Source organism: Pipistrellus kuhlii, unplaced genomic scaffold (genome assembly GCF_014108245.1).
Source record: "Pipistrellus kuhlii isolate mPipKuh1 unplaced genomic scaffold, mPipKuh1.p scaffold_m20_p_6, whole genome shotgun sequence".
NCBI lineage: Eukaryota > Metazoa > Chordata > Mammalia > Chiroptera > Vespertilionidae > Pipistrellus > Pipistrellus kuhlii.
Genome location: NW_023425562.1, coordinates 65,736,609 through 65,761,692, shown reverse-complemented (window position 1 = coordinate 65,761,692; position 25,084 = coordinate 65,736,609). Strand labels below are relative to the sequence as shown.

Genomic DNA, 25,084 nt, shown 5'->3' with positions numbered 1-25,084 from the left:
AGTTTTAAGCTCCAAAACTCTTTGGACTTTATAAGAAGGAAATTAGGAACCATGTTAAACTTACATCAAGCATCATGTGTGTTGTTAACATGTACTGCAAATCTTTCCTCAAGTATCTTATCCTGGTTCTCTACCTGAAGCCCCTGTTTATAAAACTCGGCTCTGTAGTCTGTAAGTGGGGACTGCCTATAGTCAGAAAAATGAGCAATACTTCTCAACTCAGAATGAAAAGAATGCAACAGAGATTTTTAGATTTTCAATTAAAATATACTTTCAACTTTCTAGTACAAATTCTCCATAACTTCATTAAATACTTTAGTAGATTTTAGACTGTAAGAGCATCAATCAGACTGTCAGACCTCAGAGGGAAAGTAGGGGAGGGTGGGAATAAGGGAGAGAGATCAACCAAAGGACTTGTGTGCATGCATATGAGCCTAACCAGTGGTAACGGACAACAGGAGGGTGAGGGAATGCATGGGGAGGAGTTTAGGATGGGAATGGGGTGGGGGGTGAGGACAAATATGTGATACCTTAATCAATCAAGTAATTAAAAATAAATAAATAAAAATAGTCTAAAAAAAGAGAACTTAAGTTTCAAATCACTCAACTCATTACTAAAACTTAATTGTCAAATGAACTTGTCATTAACAATGCTAAAATTGGAAAAAATATTTTTAAACATTTTGTTGTAATATATGTCTCAAGCAAATAAAATATTTAAAAACATTGGGTCTTAAATGACAATCTCCATTGAAGACAGAGTCACTGAATTCATTACAAAATGAACAAATAATATAAGTCTTCTGTGTGGGGGTGGGACCTGGCAGTGGGAAGGAGAGTGAGGAGGTAATAAAAAGTCAGGTTAAACAGTTAATTTGAATTATATATAGGAGAAAGATATTGTGAATTAAATTTTAAAATAGTTTACTGTTCAAAATAATGTTTTTAGATTGGAATATTTTAATTTATTAAACTTTATAAAACTATATTATATTTTTCAACACATATTCCAGGTTTCTGGTACAAAAGACTCCCACATTCTCCCCCACACACAAACATAAAAGTAAAAATTTATACAAATATGTCTAAATTAATTAATTGTAATTAACTAATCTTAATATATAAAAATCCAGGGTCCGTAATGACCGAACAGACAACCGGTCCATCCCAGCCCTCAGGCTCCATTGATCAGGGGATGGCTAACCCAGGGAACCAGGGATCCTCAGGCTCCAATGAATCCGTGACAGCAGTGACTGGTGAGCTGGTGGAAGGCAGATTGCTTGGTCCCTCCCCCAGCCCCCAAGCCCTCATTGATCAAGGGATGGTTAACAGGGAACCAGAGTGAGTGACATGGGGACTGGTGAATAGCTGGAAGGCATGCCTCTTGTTCCCTCCTCCTGGCTCTCAGACTCCAATCAATTGGTGTGGAGGCAAGGCTGAACCGGGAACTGGCTTCCTTAGTAGTCCTATAGGTTTAATCTCCAGAGGACAGGACAAGCATCAACAGACCAGCACCTTTGGCAAGATCCCAACAGAGCTGCAGTCCACCTGGAACTCAGCCTTGGGCATTGCAGCCGCTTCCACTCCCTAGACATTCCACAAGGAAGAAAGGATACTGCCAACAGCACCAAGGGCAACCAGCGGTGACTAACTGCTCTCCCAGTGCTTCCTCCAAGTCACTTGATCTGGCCCCTGCCCGCCTCACTCCAGATGAAGTGTGATCACTACACACGGAAGGAATGTAGTTAAAAAACAAAAATGATGACCAAGAGAATGCCACAGTTAATACCCGGAATCCAACTCAGGAGAATGGAGGGAAAGGAGAATTCCATAAGCTAGCCAATGCCAAGGTGTTTCTGAGTGACTGCCTGGCAGGTGACAGTTGTGTGACTGCAGAGGAAGGAGTCCAAATTTCTCAACAGAACACCAAGGCTGTCCTAACCTTAACAAGAAAGGTGATAATTTCACAGTACAAGGTGCTGGCAGTGTCCATGTGTCTTTAGTCTCTGCCTTATTTTGCTGCCTGAAATTCAGCCTCAGTGTCACTAATGCATCCAGAAGGCTCTGCACTTTCTCAGAATCCTTGGGGTGCACTGTCTTTGACATGAAGATAGCTGTGAACTTCAGCATCCTGGGGAGTCAGAAGGAACTTGTGCATCGGTACTGCCAGCACTGTGAGGAAGAGTCCCAGCTACCCATGCTGACCTCCGCCTGCCCCATCTGGGACCGATATGCAGAGTTTGTGCTGGGTTACACCATCACCCCCACCCCTGCACAGCCAAGTCTCCCAGCAGATCATGGGCTCTCTGGTGAAGGATTACTTCACCAGAAGGCAGAACCTGTCCCCAGACAAGATTTTCCACATCACTGTGGCCCCATGGCATGACAAGAAACTGGAGGCCCTTTGAGAAGATGTTCCCACAGCTTTACATACTTCCCAGGGTGCTGAATGCATGTTAACCTCAGGTGAAATTTACAGTAATGGAGTAAAGTGACCTTGCCTGGAAAGATGCCACCATGGACACTCTGTTTGGAGACATGAAGGAGAAGGAGGTGAGGCTCTACGGGAGTGTCAGCTCTGACAGGTACCTGGCACATATCTTCAGGCACATGGCCAAGGAGCTCTTCAACGAGGATGTGGGAGTGCTCACCTACCACGCCCAGAGGAACAAAGACTTTCAGGAGGTCACCCTTGAAAGGGTTGGAGAAGTTCTGCTACGTTTTGAGGCTGCTTATAGATTTCAGAACATCCAGAACAGGTCCTGAAGCTGTAGAGGGGCAAGTTCTCCTGCCACTTCATGGAAGTCCTGGCCTGCGCCGGGCATGCCTAAGCGGCAGGGGCCAGGCCTATGTGAATTTTGGGTGTGCAGACAGGGTACTGCTGCAGCAGATGGAAGGCATCTATGTTGCCATCCTGGTGTGGCCCTCGGAGACCAGCACCCATGTGCAGGAGCTGTACCAGGAGTGGCTGGGGTGGTGGTGGTGGGGCAACTCCCTCCGGGCCCAGGAGGCCCTGCACAGCACCTAGCAGGGCCCAGGGAAGCCTGCCAGGACATCAAGTGGTAAAGGTCAAGCAGATGCCTGGCCTGCAAGGCCTCCTAAAGAGGGGTGTCAGACACATGAAGGAAAGGCTTGGCATGTCTGTCATCACTTTGGTTTTCAGAATTCCCTGCTCACCATCTGTTGTCTCCCTCCCTCTGAGATGGCTTCCCATCTTCCTCAAAGTCAAAGTTAATCTACATGAGCTGACCCTCTACCATTTATCTAACCTTACCCACCATACTCTCACCTCACTCACTCCACTCCCCACATTCTTAGAGTAGGTTGATTAATTCCTGTTGAAGCTGCTTCCTGGAGTAATCATATATTAGACATACACATGAATTACAAAGTTCACTGGGAGGGAGTTCTGCTCACATATTATTTCATTAGATGCTCTTTCTTAATTATTATATATACAAAATAGCACCTTCAGGTCATACTCTGTCTCTGTTACTCTGCTTTATCTTTCTTCACTACCCTTATAAAAACCTAACATTAATTGGTTTGTTTTTTTATTGACTAATTCCTTCCCACATCTGAATATTATTATTAAAGCAGGAATATTTTTTTCCTGCTATATTCCAAGTGCTTAAAATAGTGCCAGGCAAAAAGTAAATATTGATAAATATTTGCTAAGTACCAAATTAGTATATTTACTCATATTTTATCATGTGCAATGGAAGTCAATCAACAGTATTGGGGAAAAACATTTTTTAGAGTACAGAGTGTGTGAGGTACAACATATGAACATAGAAACATGTTTACCTGCAAAAAAAAAAAAAAGCCGTCTTTAAACTTGATACAGAAACACTCACTCCACTGTTGCAGGGAATCAGCAAGGAAGCTGGCCAGGGCAAAGGGTGCAAGAACAGTCATTCACCAGAAATTAGAATCAAAATCTATGCTACACATACAAGTGTCAGGTCCAAAGTCACCTTATGTATAAGGCATAGGAACCCCAACCGCAAAGCTTACTTAAAAACTGGTCTAGATGCAGGGATATATCTAGGATCCCTGCAAAATTAAATTTTAAACTACCTTATAGGAATACTTCTATAATTTCTAACACACAGGACTCCAGTGGGAAAAAACCTGCACTGATGACGAGCACAGTAAAACACACACACACACACACACCCACCCACACACACACAACAACAACAACAACCAAGAAAGATATATATACTACACAAGGAGGGGAAAGTCAACTGCTACATGAATGGAAGAATATATACCCTAAAAAAATAAAAACAAAACAATGTGAGTATTAAGATACGCATGTTTAAAATGTTTTCTAAGAATATATAAATCAAGAATAGGATAATGTGAAAAGAGTGAACATCAAAAAAGAACAACAAAAAAAAAGACTAGAAATGAAAAATGTCAATAAAAGAAAGAGAAAAGCAATAAATTAGAGGCAGCTAAAGAGAGTCATGAATCAGAAACATAGTGTGTAAAGAAAAAAGATGAAAAACATAAAAGATAAATTAAGGGATTTAGGATATAAGAATGAAAAGATATATCATATGTCTAATAGGAATCAAGAAGATGCAATATTTATAGAGAATAAGGCTGATAATTGTCCAAAATAATAATAATAATAAAAGAATCCTCATACTGAAGAGATGGGAGACTATATTTATACTGGAGGCCCATTGCATGAAGATTTGTGCAAGAATAGGCCTTCTGCCAAAACCGGTTTGGCTCAGTGGATAGAGCGTCGGCCTGTGGACTGGAAGGTCCCAGGTTTGATTCTGGTCAAGGGCATGTACATTGGTTGTGGGCACATCCCCAGTAGGGGGTGTGCAGGAGGCAGCTGGTCGATGTTCCTCTCTCATCGATGTTTCTAGCTCTCTATCTCTCTCCCTTCCTCTCTGTAAAAAAAAAAAAAAAATCAATAAAATATATTTTCTAAAAAAAGAAAGAAAAAAAAAGAAAAGAATAGGCCTTCCTTTCCCTGGCTTCATGCCCAACTGTCTGAGCCTGCAAGTCGTCGCTCATAGTGGAGCACCACTCCTGTAGCTCCCTCCTCCCCCAGCCTTCCCCTTCATAGCAGGCATCCCAGTGGTCGTTCTGAGCCTGCATATGCAAATTAACCTGCCATCTTTGTTGGGTTGATTTGCATACTCACTCCTGATTGGCTGATGAGCATCACAGAGGTACAGTCAATTTGTCTATTTCTCTTTTATTAGTGTAGATTTATGTACAGATACATATACTGCATGCACATAAACCCATACCTATATACATTCTAATGAAACTCTATAAAACCAAAGACAAAAACAAAATCTTCAAAGCTAGCAAAGAGAAATCAAAGATGGTTATAGAAGTAACAATTAGATGCACAGTATATCTCTCATCAGCAATAGCAAATGCTATAAGATAATAAAATATTACCTATTTATTGAAGAAACTCATTGTCCGTCTAGAATTCTATACCCAGAAGTCTATACCTAGAAATCTAAATAATTAAAGCATAAAGATGAAATAAAGTCATTTCAGACATAAAAAGAATGAGAATTTTCTGCTCCCAGGCTCCTACTAAATATAAACTTTGGCAATAGGAATTAGATGCAAGAAAATTAACAAAAATAGAATTTTTAATAAACATTGATTATTTTTAAAAAATCAGACTGACATTTTTATTAGAAAGAGGTTAAAAATAAAATTGAACTAAGATACTGAACAATATGATGATTTATGCAAGAAGGCATATTGAATTTAAAGCATTAAAAAAATATGACTGCTTCAGTCGTTGTTAATTATGTAAGAATAGAAGCTCCCAAAATTATAGAGTAAATGAATAAAACTGTGAACTAGAGAAATATGTGTCCAATTAATAAATGAACCAGCCTCTCAAGAAAAGGAGGGACTATAAAGGGTTCTTCAACCATAGATTTTTGTAATGAAATGTCACATTTTTAATAAAAAGTAATATTGAACTAAACTATACAAATATTTTTATTCAGAAAACAGATGTTTATTTTGGGGTTGTTGGTTTTTTTGTGTGAGTTTTTTTTTTTTAATTTAGGCTTTATCTTTTCTTTGTTTGTTTTTTTGTTTTTTTAAGTAAGCAAGACTACTACCACAAGGTCTCAAGTGAGTGAGGAGTCTAAAATTATTTTGATTCTAAAGCCTCAAGAATTACATGAACTAGGAGAGTTTTAATCTCCAGTTGACTTCTCACTTAATTTAATATGAATATAAAATCAAACTTGTTTTCAATTTTGAACCACTCCAAGAAATGACCTGTTCAATTTTACACCTTGACTCTGAAGTTGTAGGACACAGGCACAAGCAAATCAAAACAGTCTGGACTTGATTTCCAAAATAATTATGGGTTTGTAGCTCAGAGACAAAATAAAAAGAGGATGGTAAAAAAACAAACCTTTCCAAATGAATCTGAAGAACTTCTGGGAAATTTGGTTAGATATGTTCAGTTAAGCCAATCAATTTAAAAATTTTATACACTAGTCTATAAGCAGGATCTCAGTTATAACTTAAAAAAGTAGTCCCATACGTGTGTTTTCTTTTTACATTATTTTCCTTCCCAGAAAAAAAGAAAAGTTAAACTAATAAAGGCTGGGTTAGATCCAAATAGCTATGTTGTTCATGCACTTGTAAATGAGGCCAGTAGCTTTTAAAACCAAAATATAGTGTGAATGTCCCAGTAAATCTATATAAAAAAATGTGTTTTAGGTTGAAAGAAAATGATACCAAATGCAAGTAGTTAAATGAATCGTGAAAAAAGTGTAATCTACACAGATAGACTATGTTATGCAATTGCTCTACTTGTAGAAGTCTATGAATAGGGCAAAACGCCTCCCTTAGCATTTCCAAAAATAAATGTCATTGATTGTTCCACTGTAGCTGAATGAGATATTGTTTTTATAATGTCTGTCAAGCATTTTAAGGGAGAAAAATAAGTTACTTTAGTTATGATGGAGTTCAGAATGAGTGCCTAGGAGATCTGTCTGGAATCTGAATCATGGCCTCACCACTAGTTGTGTAAACTTGCACAAGACTAACCACTATTAGCCTCTATTTCCTAATCTGAAAAAAATGGGAATAACTGCAGCAATTAGAACACCTGATGCAATAAATAATCAATAAATGTTCACTATTATTATCATCATCGTTTTAATGTGGGACTATAAACTGCCAGGAAAAGTATTTTCTGTATTTTAATAACCAATCAAGTACAATTTTACCATTAGGAATAGATACTTCATATGTTTAGTTGAAAATATACTTATTCAAGGTCCTAATATTAATTCATAATGTGTAATATATATTAATGTTAAACTACTCACTGCCAGTGAAAACAAGGCTCTCCACTTTCCATAAATTTTTTTAAAGATTTCATGCAGGCTATTTTCTGCAAATTTTGCTGTTTGTGTGAAAAATACATCATTATGCAAAATATTTCATTATATAATTAAAATATCTTTTACATTTTAAGAGCTGTAATTTAAATATTTTAAAAAGAAATATTTTTAGTATAATATTAGGCTTCATTAAATTCTATCTATAGCTGTTCATAATATAAATTTTATCTCTTTCACATTTGAAAATATTATCAATAGTGTGGAAATATGGCTTTATGTAGGCTTATATAACTAGATACTTTTGTTAAATCTCCCCAGAAAGATATGACTCCTCTGTTTATACTGCCCTTTTATCAAGTTCAATTACCAATTATAAAAAGAAACAGTATAGGGGTTTTCCCCCACATTTACAAAAAGTAAAACTGTTAAAAAATTACTTTGATCCATCCATATTTCACTTTTAAAACAAAATAGGCAATTTATTCAGATGAATTAAAAGAGCAAATGTTTAAATGCTCTATATATGCAAAACAGTGAGCAAAGAGGTAGGTGAAGCAAGAATATTTGAGTTGATGAGTAATGCTGATCTCCCAAAGGAAGGGAGAGGCAGCTGCATTCACTCTGGGATTGTTAGGATCTCTGACAAGAACGCAACCTGGCTGAAAGGTCCAAAAATAATGTGCATGTGTGTATGTGTTTGTCTGTTTGTGAAGGGGTGTGTGTGTGTGTGTGTGTGTGTGTGTGTGTGTGTGTGTGTGAGAGAGAGAGAGAGAGAGAGAGAGAGAGAGAGAGAGAGAGAGAGAGAGAGAGAGAGGAAGAGAGAAAAAGAGAGAAAGTGTGACACTGGTTAAAGCTAGAAAAATAGAAACCATTCAATCTGCAAAGAAACAAAGGATTTAATAATAGAGCACATGGAACACAGCACATATTCAAAATACGCTAAGAACTTAAATATTCTAAAACAATTAAACTAGGTTAAATAATGTTCAATACAAGATGGCTTTCTAATTTTGTTTTAACGTATAACTATATACCTTCGGGAAATGCATGCTTACAGGGAAATAATAGATGAAATAGGAATAATTAGTACAAACCAAAGATGAATTCCACAAAGTAGCATCAGAGACTTTTTAAGAACATGGTTTTATTGATTTTTAGAGAGGAAGGGAAAGGGAGAGAGAGAGAAATATGGATGAAAGAGAAAGATCAATTGCTGCCTCCTGCACATGCCTTCAAGCCTACAATCCAGGCATGTGCCTTGACCAAGAATTGAACTATGACCTCCCAATGCATGGACAATGCTCAACCACTGAACCACATTGCTGGGCCCACCAGAGATTTTGTTCTAAAATCCAGGAAAATCTTTAGTAAAAGCTTCAATAATGTAGCCACTTGATTCCTATGGTTCCTTCACAGAGTGTCCAGATTTAACACTCTCACAGTTCCATTACCTTCTTCCTCTAGTTAAGTTTCTCAGTAACATCAGATCAGATTTACTCATTTACTGAATATTTACAGTGTGCCAGACACTATACCAAGTGCTTCCTATGAATTAATTTATGTAATCCACATAATAATCCTACGATTACCTACTGTTATAGTGCCCATTTTGCTAATGAGGTAACTGAGACGTGGAGTTGAATATTATGCTAAAATTAATACAGTTAGGAAGAGGTGGAATCAGGATTTCAACCCACGCAGTCTGGTTCTCAAATAAGGCTCTTTACCATCATATACACACTGTAGGAAAAGAATAACAGAAAACACAAGAAAACAATCTAAGCCTAGTTACCACTATCTCTTGTCTGGGACAATGAAACAAACTCCCAACTATTAGGTCTAGTAATAATTAATGTCGTTTTCTAATACTTTTTTAAATCGAATTTATTTAAACAATACAACAAAATTTAATCAACAATATAGTTGCCTTTGTTTTCTACTACTTGTGCCCAACGCTCAGGAAGCATTTTAATCCCTCTGTTGTAAAATTCTTGTGATTTTGATGCAAAAAATTCGGTCAATGCATTTTTGAGGCATTCTTCATTATTAAATTTTTTTCCAAGAAGAAAGTTTTGCAAAGAACGAAACAAATGGTAATCGGAAGGGGCAATATCAGGAGAATATGCAGGTTGAGGGAGAACTTCCCATTCCAACTGGCGCAGTTTTTCAGCAGTGATTCTTGCAGTATGCGGTCGTGCGTTATCGTGGTGAAGAATTACGCCCTTCCGATTAATCAGCGCGGGTTCTTTTTCTCTTAAAGCTTGGGCTAACCTTTCCAATTGGGCACTATACACTGCATTTGTAATGATTTGGGTAGATGGTAAAAGTTCATAATGAAGAATTCCTTTAAAATTCCACCAAATACACAACATCACTTTTTTCGCATGCAAGTCAGGTTTTGGCGTGGGCTGTGGAGCCTCATTTTTGTCCAACCATTGAGGCCACCTTTTCAAATTAACATACAGCACCCATTTTTCATCTCCGGTAACAATTTGCTCTAAAAACAGCAAACGGTTTTGACGAGAGAGGAGCGAACTGCAAATTGTGACTCTTTGATTACGGTTGTTGTCGGTCAACTCATGAGGAACCCATTTTCCAAACTTTTGGACTTTGCCAAGTGCACGCAATTGATTGGAAATTGTTTTTTGTGAACAATTTAAAGATGCTGCAAGCTCTTGTTGGGTAATTTGAGGATTTTGCACCAAAAGAGCTTGAAGAGCTTCTTGATCAAAATTGGACACACGGCCTCGACCACTCTTGTCATCTAACGAAAAATTTCCCTCGCGAAATTTCTCAAACCAACGCTGGCATTTTCTGGCGCTAACTGCATCTTGACCAAGAGCACTACAGATGTTTTTTGCAGCCTCACTTGCTTTTCTTCCTAATTGGAACTTGTAAAGCATGCAGTGCCGAATATGCTCTTCATCTGCCATCTTCTTAGCCCTAGTTTTGCAACAAAAACCAAACCAAACACAAACTTTTTCAAGCAAAACTTGTTAATTGCACTTCACACGTTCTGTAGATACCACGTGTTTGAAGGCTCTGTCAATACAAGTCAACGCCAAGCAAGATTTTAAACGAATGTTTGAAAACGACATTAATTATTACTAGACCCGATAGTTTCTTAGCTTCTGTACTTGTCTGTTACTTCCATTTGTTCACCACATAGCAGCAAGGGAAAGCTTTTAAAATTTAAATCAGTTATGACATTGTTAATTAAAAATTTTCCAATTGTTTCCCATTGCACTTAAATTCCAACTTTTTTTATAGCCTAGAAAGCCCTACAGTGACATGATCTTGCCTTTGCTTACTCAACAAAATCTCATCTCCTGCTTTTCTCTAAAGCCTGGTTAGTCCCAGGTACAATGGCTTTCCTGCTATTCTTCAAACTTGCCCGACATGCTCATGCTTCAGAGCTTTTCTACTAACTGTTCACTCTCCTTGGAACATTCTTCTGTCATATACTCCATGTCTTACTCCATCCCTTCATTTATGTCAAATAGCACTCCCATCCCTGCTAGCCGTATGCAAAAAACTCGACAAACTGTCAATTTTCTCTACCCTCTAATTCTATTTTATATTTATTTACTGGAGACCTAGTGCACTGAATTTGGCCTGTGCCCTCACACAGTGCAGGAGCCCCATGATTGATTACCCCAAAGAGGTAGGCCTCACCCACCCATCCGTGGCTCCTCGATGGATTGCCCCAAAGAGGTAGGCTGGAGCCACAGGATCCCCAGGCCTCACCACACAGACCCGTGGAACCCAGCTCCGTGCTGCACACACAGCATCAAGCTCCCACCCACTCGCACATGCCCTCTGCACACGCAGCCTCCTGGTGATTGCTTGTTGTGGTATGAGGGTGTGACGACCACATAGGCTTTTATTAATAGGATGATATTTATAAGTAATTTAAGTTATATTGTATATGTGTATTTACTTATTAATTTTATTTTCCCCTAGAATGTAAACTCATAAAGACAGAATATACTTAACACTATAAACACTGTATCAATAATAGGCTCTTGGTAATATTTATGGAGTGAATTAGTAAATTATATACGTATATATTACTTTGATAGTAAAATTAGCCTTCAGGAATTTTCTCTCCCACACCTGAGAATATATGGTAAGACATGAGATAAAAATAATAATGAAATATGAAATAGCTGATATTGTTCACTATGGAGAAAATAAAGATGACTCGTTGGTAATTATTAAATGCATGAAGTAATTATGAGAAGGATATAAATTAAGTGCATTTCCAAATATATTGAAAGCAAAAGAAAGAAAATTATTGCATCTCATGTGTTTATTTACTAGACTAATGAGACATTTTGACACTTGTAAGATTTTCAAAATGGATTAATCAATCCAGATAGTTGATGCTTTAAGTAAAGTCTTCAAATTAGTTCTCCAATCCTCTCCCCACAAAAAAAGCAAAAAGCAAATCTGCAGTTTATCTCAAACTGAGCATAGTCCATCATGCTCTCCACATTAAAAAAATCTTGAAATGAGACAGCTTTATGTTCTTCTGCCTCACTCTAGTTGGATGAAAACAAAGACCCAAAGACCAAGAAGACTTGATTGAGATGAGCCATCATGTAGAGATAACTCATCAGCGGGCTATTGTGCCTACACTTCTTTAGTTTTACAATTGGGTCAAGTGGTATGAAATTGATTAATAAATTAGAAATAGATTCCTTGTTTTTGCCCCTAGGAGCAAAATGTTTCCTTCCATTAAATAAGTAAAGAACAAATGTGTGTGCCACCATTTTTCTCACTTCTACTCTAACAACACAAACATACTGCCTACCTATCCCTGCCAAACTTTCTCCATACTCAAGAGCCAGAGAAATACCAAGAAAATCAGGGCTCAGAATGATTTGGGGAATTAAAAAGTCATAACCACCATTAAAACATTATTTTCAGCTATACCATGGTTTGAATAAGCTTTTGTGGGTGGACCTGGGAACTTGTCATTTATTACACTAGTTCTTTGGGAAAAGCATTCTAAGTTTCAAACAACTCGCTTATAAACTATTTTTTGGATCACCTAAGTTTCAGACCTCTTTTTCTTAACATTAAAACAGAAATCAATACCCATATAGAATCTCATTATAAAAACCTATATAGTGAAATACTGATTGATTAGTCTATTATAATTGTACTAAAACCAAGTAGTTTGTACCGTAGCAATTTGATTGACATAAATAAGGTTTATTAAAGGTTTAAATGGTGATATTGATCTGAAGATTTAAAGAACTGTACTTCAAAGTAAAATTGCTTCAGTAATCATTTTTTATAACACACATGGGATCATATTTGAAAAGCTAAGTACAGTTAAAAAGAAAGAAATATATATACCTTTTCAAAGAGAATAACTACATGTTAATATATATCATATTTGGAAAATAAAACCAAATGTCATAGCAGGTTATAAGATGAATCAGTTTTTATCGTTCACATAATATCTCTCATATGTTTTTTAAAAGTAGTTATGTTTACAGACTAAGTGGCACCTTATTTAAGTTAACTCTTTCAAAGCAAAACAACAACAATAATAATAATAAAGTACTTCTTTTCTGTAGTATTCTAAGGTATCAAAAGACAATCAATGAAATAATTTGATGTAGTTTTTAAATTGGATTATTTGTTTCCATCCTACAATTATTCTGAAGAGAAAAACAAATTATTCTGCCATTAGAAAAAAATACTAACAAATGGAGACCTAATAAATATGATTTTAACATGTTAGTGAAAACATATCTGATCTGCATTGTAAGAAAGATAACCCCTCAAACAGGCAGGGGAAAAGCTGTAAAATAACATCTAGAATTTAATCCCAGAAAACCAGATCCAATCTGAATATGCTGAGCAGTGAGCACAGCACTCATTGGAATATAATATCAGTAAGGGTAGCTAGTTTACAGGATCTAAGCACCATGATAGCAACTCTACAGATAATTATTCTAAACAGTGGCATTTGAAAACTACAGGCCCCTGAGAATAGAAGTCCTAATGGATCAAAATAAGAGGGCTAGTCTGTCTCATAAATATCACACTCATTCAGTTATTAAAAGAATGGCAGACTATTTAATAATTACTCCTCTTCACAAAATCCTTATAAAAGAACAAAGAAGCCAGGAGCAGTCTTATAAAAATGAGTTCAAACAAAAGCAAAAAGAAATATGCCAAATGAGATATAATGTTCTGTGAAAATTATTAGTAAAGACAGAAAGTATTTGAAATTTATAATTCCAGAAAGCACTGTAATGTCTAGATAATATACAGACCCAATAAACTTTCAGGACAATAATGCTTCCCCCCCCCCCCCCCCCCCCCCCAATGAGCGATTAGTGCCCTAATCCTGGTCAGGGATCTGCAGGCCAAATTAACTGTATAGTAGGCTAGGGTCAAGGAGGACCATGGGGTTATGGGAGGAGGCCAAGAAGAAATTTGCACAGGACACAAATACTGGCAACACTGAGGCTAATGGTGTGGTCAATGAGCACAAGGCCTCAGTAGTACCAGGAGTTAAGGTAGACATGAAGCACAGTCATGAACAAAGTTAGGACAGAAGCAGTCAGTGATGAAAGCTTAGGGACAGGGGTTAGAGGGCCATATTAAGGTTGAATTTGCTATGGGGTCCAGGCAAACTCCAAGAAGAGTTTGGTTAGTAAACCTGTGTGGTTAGTAAACCACTATCTCCACGTGTTTAATCAAACATTGATGTTTCTATAAATATATTTTTATATGAGTTTAACATTTAAGTCATTAGACCGAGTAAAGCAGATTACTTTCCACAATGTGGGCGGACCTTATCTGATCTCCTTGGAATAAGAAGAAATTCTGACAGCAGACCACCTCTGGACTAAAACTGCAATGCTTCCCTAGATCTTCAGTCTCTTGACCCACCCTGCAAATTATGGACCTGTCAAGCTTCCACAGCCACATGAGCCAATTTCACTGATCTATATATAAAAAGCCTAAGCAACCATTACAACAGAATGACCAGAATGACCAGTTGACCAGTCACTATGATGTACACTGATCACCAGGGGGCAGATGCTCAATGCAGGAGCTGCCCACTGGTGGTAAGTGTGCTCCCACAGACAACCTCCCATGGTCAGCCAACCTCCCCCAGTCCCTCCTCCTGGCTGGCAAACTTCCTGAGGTCCCTCCACCCCCACCTAACAGGCCCCATCTGGCAGTCAGCAGGCCCCGGCTGGCTTGGCCCCAATTGGAATTGGGCGAGATGGCCCTGATAGTCCCAGATCACCGGCCAGACCCCACCCATGCATGAATTTCATGCACTGAGCCTCTATTATACATAAAATGTAATCCCAATAACAAAAGTTTGGAGCAACTGCTTCTGTATTCCACACAGCCCAGTTCCCTAGGAGATCTCTCCAGAGCTATTACTCAATGACACAAGAGCTTCAAAGGATAGGGACCTATCTTCTTCATCTTTGCTTCTCACACCATGTCTAGGTACCACCTGACATACAATAGATAATCAACAAATCTCTGCTAGATATATCTGAGATTAAATTTCAGGGACTTTCAGCCAGTGTGATTCATGAAGATTATATTGATATACTGAATTGATATACAAAGGTTTAATTTGATTATTAAAATATAACTCTAATCTGTTCTCAAAAAGTTTCCTTAAATTGTTTCAGAAACTAAATATTGAAATATAGAGTAAAAAAATCTACTTCCCCGAATCTAAGAATTGGCATATAACAATAACACCTACCCTTTATAGATCCCTTACTGTTTGTCAAGTACCTATGTTATCCCTTAACATGAAAGATTTCAAACAGCAATGGAAAGTAGGAATTGTTGTTATTCTGTTTTGCAAAAGAGGAAATTGAACCTGAAAAAAAGTTTACACAGCAGCGTGGGATTAGAATCAAGATTCTCTCATTCAAAATTCCAATCATAACCAAAGAAAATAAATGTATAACAACAAAAAAAGTTCCATTTCCATCAAAAGATGCAAATGAATGGAAAAATTTGTATTGTTGTTAGGTAGCTAAAACAAAACATACCCTAAAATGACAATGTTTACAGCATCTAAAAGAATTGGAATAGTATCAGAACACTGATAAATAACTTCTCAGGTGGAAACAGTTAAAATTATAGTAGATTAAATTCAGAATAAAATTAAATGCCTTCATTTCAAAAGCTTTTAAAAGTTTAGGCAGAGGCCTAACTGGTTTGGCTCAGTGGATAGCGTGTAGACCTGTGGACTGAAGAGTCCCAGGTTCACTTCCAATCAAGGGCAAGTACCTTGCTTATGGGCACAACCTCAGTAGGACTCATCTTCAGTAGGGCACATCCTCAGTAGGGGGCGTGCAGGAGGCAGTTGATTGATGTTTCTCTCTCATCGATGTTTCTAACTCTCTATCCCTCTTCCTTCCTCTATGTAAAAAATCAATAAAAGATATTTTTTAAAAAGTTTAGGCAGAGACATGATCACACCCATTTTTGGCATGGCCAATAAATAACAATTACAAACTCTGGACAAAACATTTTATTTTTTTTTAATGTTTGAAAGCTCTGGAGAATTTAATACAAGCAAATAAAAATGGAAGCAGAGTTAACACTGGAACAAGGGGATAGAACTAGGTAGTTTCCCTGTTTTGTTCTTTTGTTTTTTATTGTTTTCAGCCTGAGGGCAGTCCTCAAGTCCCACATAAAAGATAGCTACTACAAGGGAGATAGAATCATGATTGATTTAGTAATTTCTTAAATTGTGTGACATTCTTTCAAAAAGTAACAAACACTAACAAATTTTAAAGTCAAATAACTCACATCCTTCAAGTACTAAATGATACTTGTGCCTTAACTTTAATCTATTTTAAATAATATATATAAATCTTTCTTTTTTAATATTTTTCCGAAAGCCAAAACCATCTTAAGATAAGCATGGCAACTGGAAGCACAAAATAGGAATTAGTAGGAGGCACAATGTAATTTTCTTTGAACTACATGGTAATCATATATCCATTAAATGTACTTCCTTTTTATTAATGACTTCTTTTAATCTGATCTCTTCAGCCTTCTCAGTTGGAATATTAATTTGAGAAGAAGACAAAAAAAAAAAAAACAATAAAAAAAAAACTTTTAATGCAGTTTAAAAAATCAACATTTAATCTTAATAATTATAATAATAGATTTCAATTATTTTAAATAAAATATTTTGTTTTTACTGCCAAAAGGAAACTTTTTATGCTGTGTTGTTCTTGAGATCTTACAATCCACAGAGACTTGATTACTAATTTTTATAAAAAGTAAAAAAAAATAGAAAAAAAATGAAAGTTATTTGTTATTTCATCATCACCATGAAAGCTATATCCCATTAAGATATACCAACGTTCACAGGATTATTTGATTCAACCTGTTTCCTATATTTGAGTTTATTTTCTTTCCACAATTGCTTGCAAAAATTCTCAATGTAGTAGGACACTTTATGAGGTCCTGAGAAGAAAATATTCTCAGGTATTGGTACCAGGAAACAACCAAAAGCCCTTAGAAACCATGTCCTTGGCTTTCATTTTCTTTAGCCACAAGCAGCTCCTTCAACTATATGGTTCATCTCTAGCAACTGTGTAGTTGCATAGCATGTAATACTTTGTTTGCTTAAAATAGTTAGGAAATGTCATTAGAAAAGAATGAAACTTACTATAGTAAGGTAAGATATAAAAATATCATGGCTTCATGGTTTATTTTTATAAATTAAAAAATGTTGATTCACATTTACTAACACTATATTAAACATTAAAGTGATAAATATAATATTTGTGAATTAATGGAAGTAAAAACTAAGTGTGTGCCTACAAACAAATAAGGAAGCATTCAGGCTGCTCAGCTTCTTACTTCTCTGACAAAGTGGTACTTGACATGCACCACTCCACACTCATGCTGTCCTTGCAGTGATGTGTGCTGGTGACAGCCCCAAGTGGGTCACGGTTTGCACACGTAGAAGCTGGAGGCTCTGGTCAGCCCAGGAGTTCGAATGTGACAGCAGCAGTGACACAGCTGCAGCCACTGGTCAGTCTCAGGGACACAGTGTACTTAGTGAGTGGCTATGTTCACAACTGTCTCAGGCTTGAGAAACACTCACACTCTTCCTGTCAGCCCAGCTCCATGCTATACTATTGATATAGTTGTTCTATTTAATTCTCAGGATTCTGAAAATATGTATCTTTACCTTCATTTTTAAGAAAAGGACTAAAGAAGTTAAGTTATAAATTCAAAGTGAATCAAGTAGTATAATAAAACTGAAACCCAAAGCTAGCCTCACTTACTCTAAATTTTGTTCTCTCCAACACCCAAGAACGATCTCTAACATACAGTCATACACAAGCAAATATTAAAAAGCTGGAGGATTGACCTTACTCTTGTTGAAGCACTGAGCAAAGGTGAAGAATCTGAAAATTATGTTATTCCCACCAGCTGGACACCCATGCTAAGGCCTAAGGTGAAAAAGTAATCAAGTGGATTTGAGATCTAATTTTGCTGCTTTTTTTTTTTTTTTTTTTTTTTTTTTTTTTGCCTCTTAAGTAACAAAAGCGAATTTATTATCATTGTGAAACTAGTTCAAATATTACACCCACCTTGAGGGATTTATTTAAACTGGTAGCTCGGTGGCAATTTTTATTTTTGTTAGTATTAAGCTGTTGGTAGCACTATCTCCAGACCACTTAAATGTTCTGTGTTTAACTGAACATCAACAGGATCTTTTGAACAAAGCAACAATTTACAAAACATGGTAAAACTCCTGTGCTAATATTGATATCCAAAACCCTTGAGGCCAGATGTGTCGTAGAATTTAGTGTGTGTGTGTGTGTGTGTGTGTGTGTGTGTGTGTTTAGCAAGTAAGTAAGTCAGTATATATTTCATAAATAAAGTGACATTCTGCATCTTTCAGGGTCCCAGAGGAAATAGGTAACATTCATTTTGGACAATTTAAGGAAAAGTTATAAAGGCACTATTTACCAAGGTGTGGGCAAGGTGTAGAGAAACCACAGGATAGTTGGTAATCTGGGTTTAGTACTGTGGGGATTACCACCTTTAGGCCAGAAAGGTACAGGAAGGGCCAGCTACTGAGAGCTGGAGATTAAAAGGCTTGTGGAAAGTGGGTAACCTTTCAGGAGCTGAGACCTGCTACCTAGAGACATGCTATGGCAACCCATTGTGGAGGAAGCTAAGGGAATGAAATACGTTCCTTATTCTGCTTCCTTTCTCCAATCTCGTGAAAATGATTTCCATTGGTCAAATAGAATGGGAAAACAGACTGAAGGAATTAGAAAGTAGGTCAGATTTCCCTGCACGTAGCTGGGTAGAGAAAGCTGGAGAATGAATCTGGAGCAATAAATGGAATCTACCCAGCATTCATCCTGAGTGGAGTTTGGGCAGCCAACCTTAATCAAATATATTAATATTTCTGCACAAAATGCACAAAGATGGAGACAAAATGGGATAAAGACTATAACTTCTATTTATTTCACATCAGGTTTTGCTGCCTTAAATGAGTTATCATAGAAAATTTTATTTTCAGAACCTTTGTATATGGTTATTACACAGATAATTTCACAAATGAAAATAGAGGTAGATAAAGACAAAATAAGTTATCCTAAGACACAAAGGCCAGTTCTGACTCTAACACCTCAGTGGCTAACTACTCCCTACCCTGACTCATTATTTTCCCTGTAATACTAGAGTTATAAAGAATTCCACTATTTACATGTTTACCTTATTTTCTGTATAATTCCTCATCTTATAAAACCATGAAAATTGGTATGGATATAAAGTGCACTCCATAGTATTAATAAACCTTGAAAGAGAAGCACTTTGCTTATAGTTTAAACATCTTATTGCATAAGGTCTTGGCTAGCCATATAATCATAAACATTTGTCTTTCCATACAAGATGAGCTGTCCTCAGGGTTAATGTGTTCCTATTGTTCACAGAGTCACCATCAGCCAGCAATCTAAAAAATATTTTTAAATTTCATAGGCCACAAAATGCATCAAAGTTTAAAACTTCTTTTCCATTGACTGAGTTTCACTCTTAGTGGTCTTATTGAGCACAGGTTGTTATTTTAATTTCATTTTGTATACCTTAAAATTTAATTACATTCTGATTTCAATCATTGCAAGTAGATAAAAAATAAAATAAATGTAACTGTGAATAATCTCATTTTTCAGTATTTCCACTGATAATACCAACGTTGCAATGGAGTAATTTTAAATTCAAAAGCTACCAAGAGAACAATTTGCTAAGCTTCAGTAGAGTGCATGTACTTTCCAACACATGCTCCATTTTTCTATCCTATTTTCACTCAGGCAAACCTATTTATCTGCTTTCTTCTCTTTAGGTTGCCCATAGCATGGGCTTGATTCCTGCCCAATAATAAGGGTATTAAAAGTCCCTATGAATAAGGCATATAGACTCCAACTTTCTTTCTCCTTGGGTGCCAATATTGATTTCTTCCCTCACCTCTATCTCTGGGTTCTACCCTTGACACTACCCCAGTCACTAGCTTCCTGGTACTGCCTCTAGTCTGACTCTTTAGTGATTTCCAAAGGCAAATTCATAGGGAAGAGAACACAGCGCCAGGCAGCGCTGGCCCTGTTACCCTGGGGAAGAGGCTATGGGAGTAAGCTATATTTTGACAAGTCCAGGTCACTGAGGGTGTAATGAGAAAGGATCATTCTCCTCCATTTATTTGTTTCTATAGTCAACAAGTATTTATTGAACATCTGCTATAGAATTCCTTCTCTATTCCAGAGGAATTCTAAATCTCTTTGAGAACCTAAGTAACATTGTCAGCTTTAGGCTCTGACACTGCTTTTACTTCCTCTTATTACCCGGAAACAGTCTTGCAAAACAAGCCATGTCCTTTCCAGCTTTCTCTAATAAAAGGCATCTTCTTTCCCGCTTTTGAGAGAAGGGGTTAATATGTTGCTTGTTTCTCACTGTCACGTCTAGATCTTTGATCTATTATCATAATTCAAGTGCTGATCCCTTTTTGAGATTCAGACCATCTACTTATATAACCAAGATAAAGTAAGACTCTTGAAAAAAATAAACAAACAGAAAACCAGCTCTAATCAACATAAGCATAAAGGGGGGTTTATTGAAAGAACACTAGGTAGCCTCAATGAAACTGAAGAAAGAGAACAACACTTCTGGGAAATCCAGAAACCAGATCAGCTATGGGGACCTCTATAGTCAGAATTTGGGAACCTGCTCTCAATAGGACTGCTATTAATATGACTCAGCCTTATCAACCACAAGGTTCCAAATTTCAAATTTCCAGAAGAGAATCTGAGTAACCCAGCTTTGATCCCTTGTCAACTTCTGGTAGTTCAATTGTAGCAACAGAGCCAAGACAACATCGCAAAAACATGACAAATGGAACCCCCACCCTCGATTTTGGGGGAAACCCACAGGGAAAGAAAATGGCAATGTGCTTAGCACTACCCCAAAAAAGATGCCCACAACATTCAAACCAGGTCTCCACAACATATTATAATACTCCCTGCTTCTTATATACCCTACCTACTTCCTGTAATTGCTATAATCCAATTATCCAATTATAAGGGCAATGTAATCACTCCCCTCCTCCAAAGGGAGTTGAACTAAAGTCACTTTCAGAAACTAAAACCAAGATTGAGATCATGGATATACTAGTACTCTTCTTCAAGTCCAATATCTCCAGAAGTGTCCAGAATTCCCCTACTTCAGTTGAAATGGGAGTTTTAGGGGGACATAAGCAGACTTAGGGGTTTTTTTTAGAATTAGGGTCCATGGGGAAAAAAACACAGGCCACAGATGGGAGAAGGTACATTTCCATAGCACAAGGAAGCCAGGTGCAGTTATATTTCCTTAAGACAAGGGAGGCAGCAACAGGTATATTTACATAAAACAAGAGAATAGGAAAACAATAAGGAAGGAGGGGAAAGGGGAGAATCTTTGAGCTCAGAAGTTACCATAGTAACCAGTCTAAGGGAATCGTGATCAATCAGAGTGGATATCAAGGCACCAGGGTCTGCAGCCTTTATAAGCCATAGGGAAGAGGAACCCAGTGGGACTCTTTCCCCTCCCTACATGAGAGTCCATTCTGTGGGACTCTTTCCTCTCCCCATGTGGGAGTCTGTATTTGTTCTTTAATAAATCTCCACCTTTGCTATACCACTTTCTGTCAATGGATTCATTCTTTGATTCCAGTGGACAAAGAATCCAGGTTCCAGTCCAAAAATTCAGTATAACAGTTATAACTACATACCATATCAATTGTAATATATTGCCCACATTCCCTTTATAATCCCCTCTCTCTAATATCACCATACTTCTAAATTACTCAGGAGATGTCTTTGATTCAAATCAACAAATATTGGAAATCTCTTTGTGCCATACAATCTACTCAATTAGTAAGAACTGAGTAGTTCTTAATTTGGATTATCAAGTAAGGATTTCTTGGTAATGTGGGTATAATATGAATTTAGGAATTTACAACTATGACCTTGTAATTGTTGTTCTATAAAGAATAAGGAATTTTCTCTGTCATCCAATCCTTACCATCTTTGTGTGGCTGGTGAGGGTTGGGAGGAGGAAAAGATAAATATGACAACTACATCTTTAACTAAGTCAATGATTAAAAAAATAAATAAATAAATAAAGACTGTAAGAATATCTATAAGGAGATTATGGGTAGAAAAAGTTCAGCTATCAATTCAATTGACTACAATTCAACAAACATGTGTCAAACAGCATTAAGACAACAGAAAAAAAAAAATGAGAACTACAAAAAGAAACAAGATTCATTCAGTTAAGATGATGAAAGCAAACTGTGAAAAAGCTGTTTTTTGAGTATTCAGAGGCTGGTTCCTGGCACAAGCCTAATACTCAATAAATATTTTTTGAATGTTCTTATATGCCAAAATGGCTCACAATTTATCTTCAAACTTTAAGAAGATCAGAATCACTCTAAGGGATTGTTAAAAGTCAAATTGCTGAACCTCACCCCTGGAGTTTCTCTTTCATTAGGTGGGAAGTGAAGCATTGTGATTTGCATTTCTAACAAGTTCCCAGTCAAGAACCAGTGCTCTAGATAAGAATTTCTCAATGCAGCAGATTTGCCTTTTGCACTGGATAATTCTGTATTGTAGGAGGCTGCAAAATCCCTAGTATCGATACATTGGATGCCAGAAGTGCACACTCTTCCCACCCTGCCACAAGACATTGCCAAATGTCCTCTATGAGAACAAAATTACTGTTGATAGAGAATCAGAGCTCTGGATCAACCAGATTACCTTTTGGGGTGGTTTACTAAACTAATAGACCTAGTTACTCCCAGAGACATCATGACCTAGATTTTAACAAGGCATTATATAACATCTCTCAAGTTTCCTAATGGGTAAAATAGAGGCCTTTGTTGGGTTAATTTGCATACTTGCTTCTGATTGGCTGGTGGGTGTGGCATAGGTACAGCAATTTGCATCTTTTTCTTTTATTAGTGTAGATATAAATTTATAGCACAGAGACAGGTTTCTCAAAACTACAATATATTATTTTGAACTATTTTTCTCCTTAGGATGGCAAATTGGCTCAGTTCTTGCAACATGAATTGAATGGTAGTCACTACCCAAAGTATCACCTGAAGAATCCCAGAGGTGTCTACAGACAAAGCAGGAAATAGTACTGAGACCACTTAACAAGGTTTCCTATTGGCTCAAGACAAGTAAACAATGCCATGGCCTATATTTCTATTCTTTCTTGTTCCTGATTTTTTATTATCTCTACCTTTTGTCTGAGTGTTTTGATTTCTGTTTTTTTAAAAAGTCTAGAGTATACATCTAATTAATTATAGACTTTTTCTCTTTGTTAGATTTGTTTATAAAAGCAAGACAAAAATATTACAAATATAATATTTAAAAAACAAAAAATGTGCATTTATTGATAAAAGGACAATAATCAAATTCCAAATTTCTGTTTTGATAAAGTAATCTTTAAAATACTACTTAAGAATTTAATTGTGTAGTTTATAGAATATCCAAGGCTTTTCTTCCAAATTTTAATAAATTCACTGAAAGAGAAGAATGAAACTCCAGTTATTTATTTTATACTACTTTGTAATTCTGATACATACTTAACACTGTAAAAAAATAAATTCTGGATTTATTAAAATTAAACACAAATGGGGAAAAAATAAAAAACGTAACATTTATTTTAGAAATAGAAGATCTTTCTAAATAAAAGCAATCACAAAGGCGGAAAAATTGTGTTTAAAAAAAACAAACACCTTATATCAATTATACCTCAATAAATACATATAAGCACAGACCAACACACAAAACACATCTCAAAAGCATTCCTAGCAAGTAAAATAAAGGTTCTTGGGTAAAGAAGATATACAAAGACACAAGAATAAACCTGGAACTTGAAGAATAAAAATAAAAAAATAAAAACAGGCAACAAGGCATGAATAATTAATTTAAAAAGAGGGAATTCAAATAAAAAGATACAAGCAAATTAAAACAACAGTGAAAAATCCATATTTGACTATCAAATTAGCAAAGATGTCTAAATAAAATATCAAGAGATGGCAATGATTTTCTGAACCATGCACACAAATTATTACAGAAATGCAATGGTTTTTAAGAAAGCTATTAAGGTAATAATGTGTCTCAATAGCCTTAAAATATGTTTAACTTTGATGAGTAATTCTATTTTTAAGAAACTATCTAAGGAGAAACCCTTTATTATGTAGGGAAATACTTTCATAGTCATAATTTCTCTTGTGATATTTATAATAGTAAACTATAAGAAACCACATATCAAAGAATCCTATGTAATAAAAGGCTAATATGCAAATTGTCCCTTCAACCAGGAGTTCAACTGGGAGTTCGACCAGAGGGTGGGACCACTGGCCGGCCAACCACCAGTGGCTCCTCCTCCAGCCAGCCCCTCCCCAATCGTCCCTCACCCTGATTGGGGCAGGACCAGCCTACCAACCCCCTGCATCCCCTTTCCCCACCCAGCTCAATCCAATCAGCCCCAATCAGGGCAGGCCAGCTGGACCCCACCCATGCATGAATTCATGCATTGGGCCTCTAATGGGTGAATAAAAAGGAAATGGTTATGTAAGCCATGGCATATTCCATACTCTGTAATATACTGACGTTGGAACCTTCAACAGTCCACTTGCCTTCTCTGTCTCAGTTTTTGTATCACATTTTTAAATGAGGATAATAATATACACATCATAAAGTTGTTTTATAGATTAAACAAATTAGCCCAGTCAGTGTAGCCAGTCAGAGTGTCAAGAGGTCACTGGTTCAACTCCCAATTAGGGCACATGCCTGGTTTGCAGACTTGATGCCCAGTAGGGGTTATGCAGGAGGCAGCCGATAGATGTTTCTCTCTCATCAATATATCTGTCTCTCTATCCCTCACCCTTCCTCTCTCTCTCAAATTAATAAAAATATATTTTTAAATTAACCAAATTAATATATATATAAAATACACAATCTGGTACACGATTATTACTATAAAAATATATGCAGTCATTCAAAATTAAGAACATGGAAAAAGGCTTAGGATACGAGGCTGTGTGAAAAAGTAAGTCATGAACATGGTGCATATCAACCAACCAGCAAAGGGAACTGCACCAAAGCATGAACAATGAAAATAAT

The 25,084-nt window shown here is 36.7% G+C and overlaps 1 protein-coding gene and 1 pseudogene across 1 annotated transcript in view; one reads left to right on the top strand and one right to left on the bottom strand.

Annotated features, from left to right (window-relative positions):
- Positions 1-25,084, bottom strand: part of MACROD2 (mono-ADP ribosylhydrolase 2) — a 1,879,699-nt gene that overhangs the window by 1,704,347 nt on the left and 150,268 nt on the right. The gene's annotated exons all lie outside the window — the stretch shown is intronic.
- On the top strand, positions 1,638-3,072 carry LOC118708497 (annotated as a pseudogene).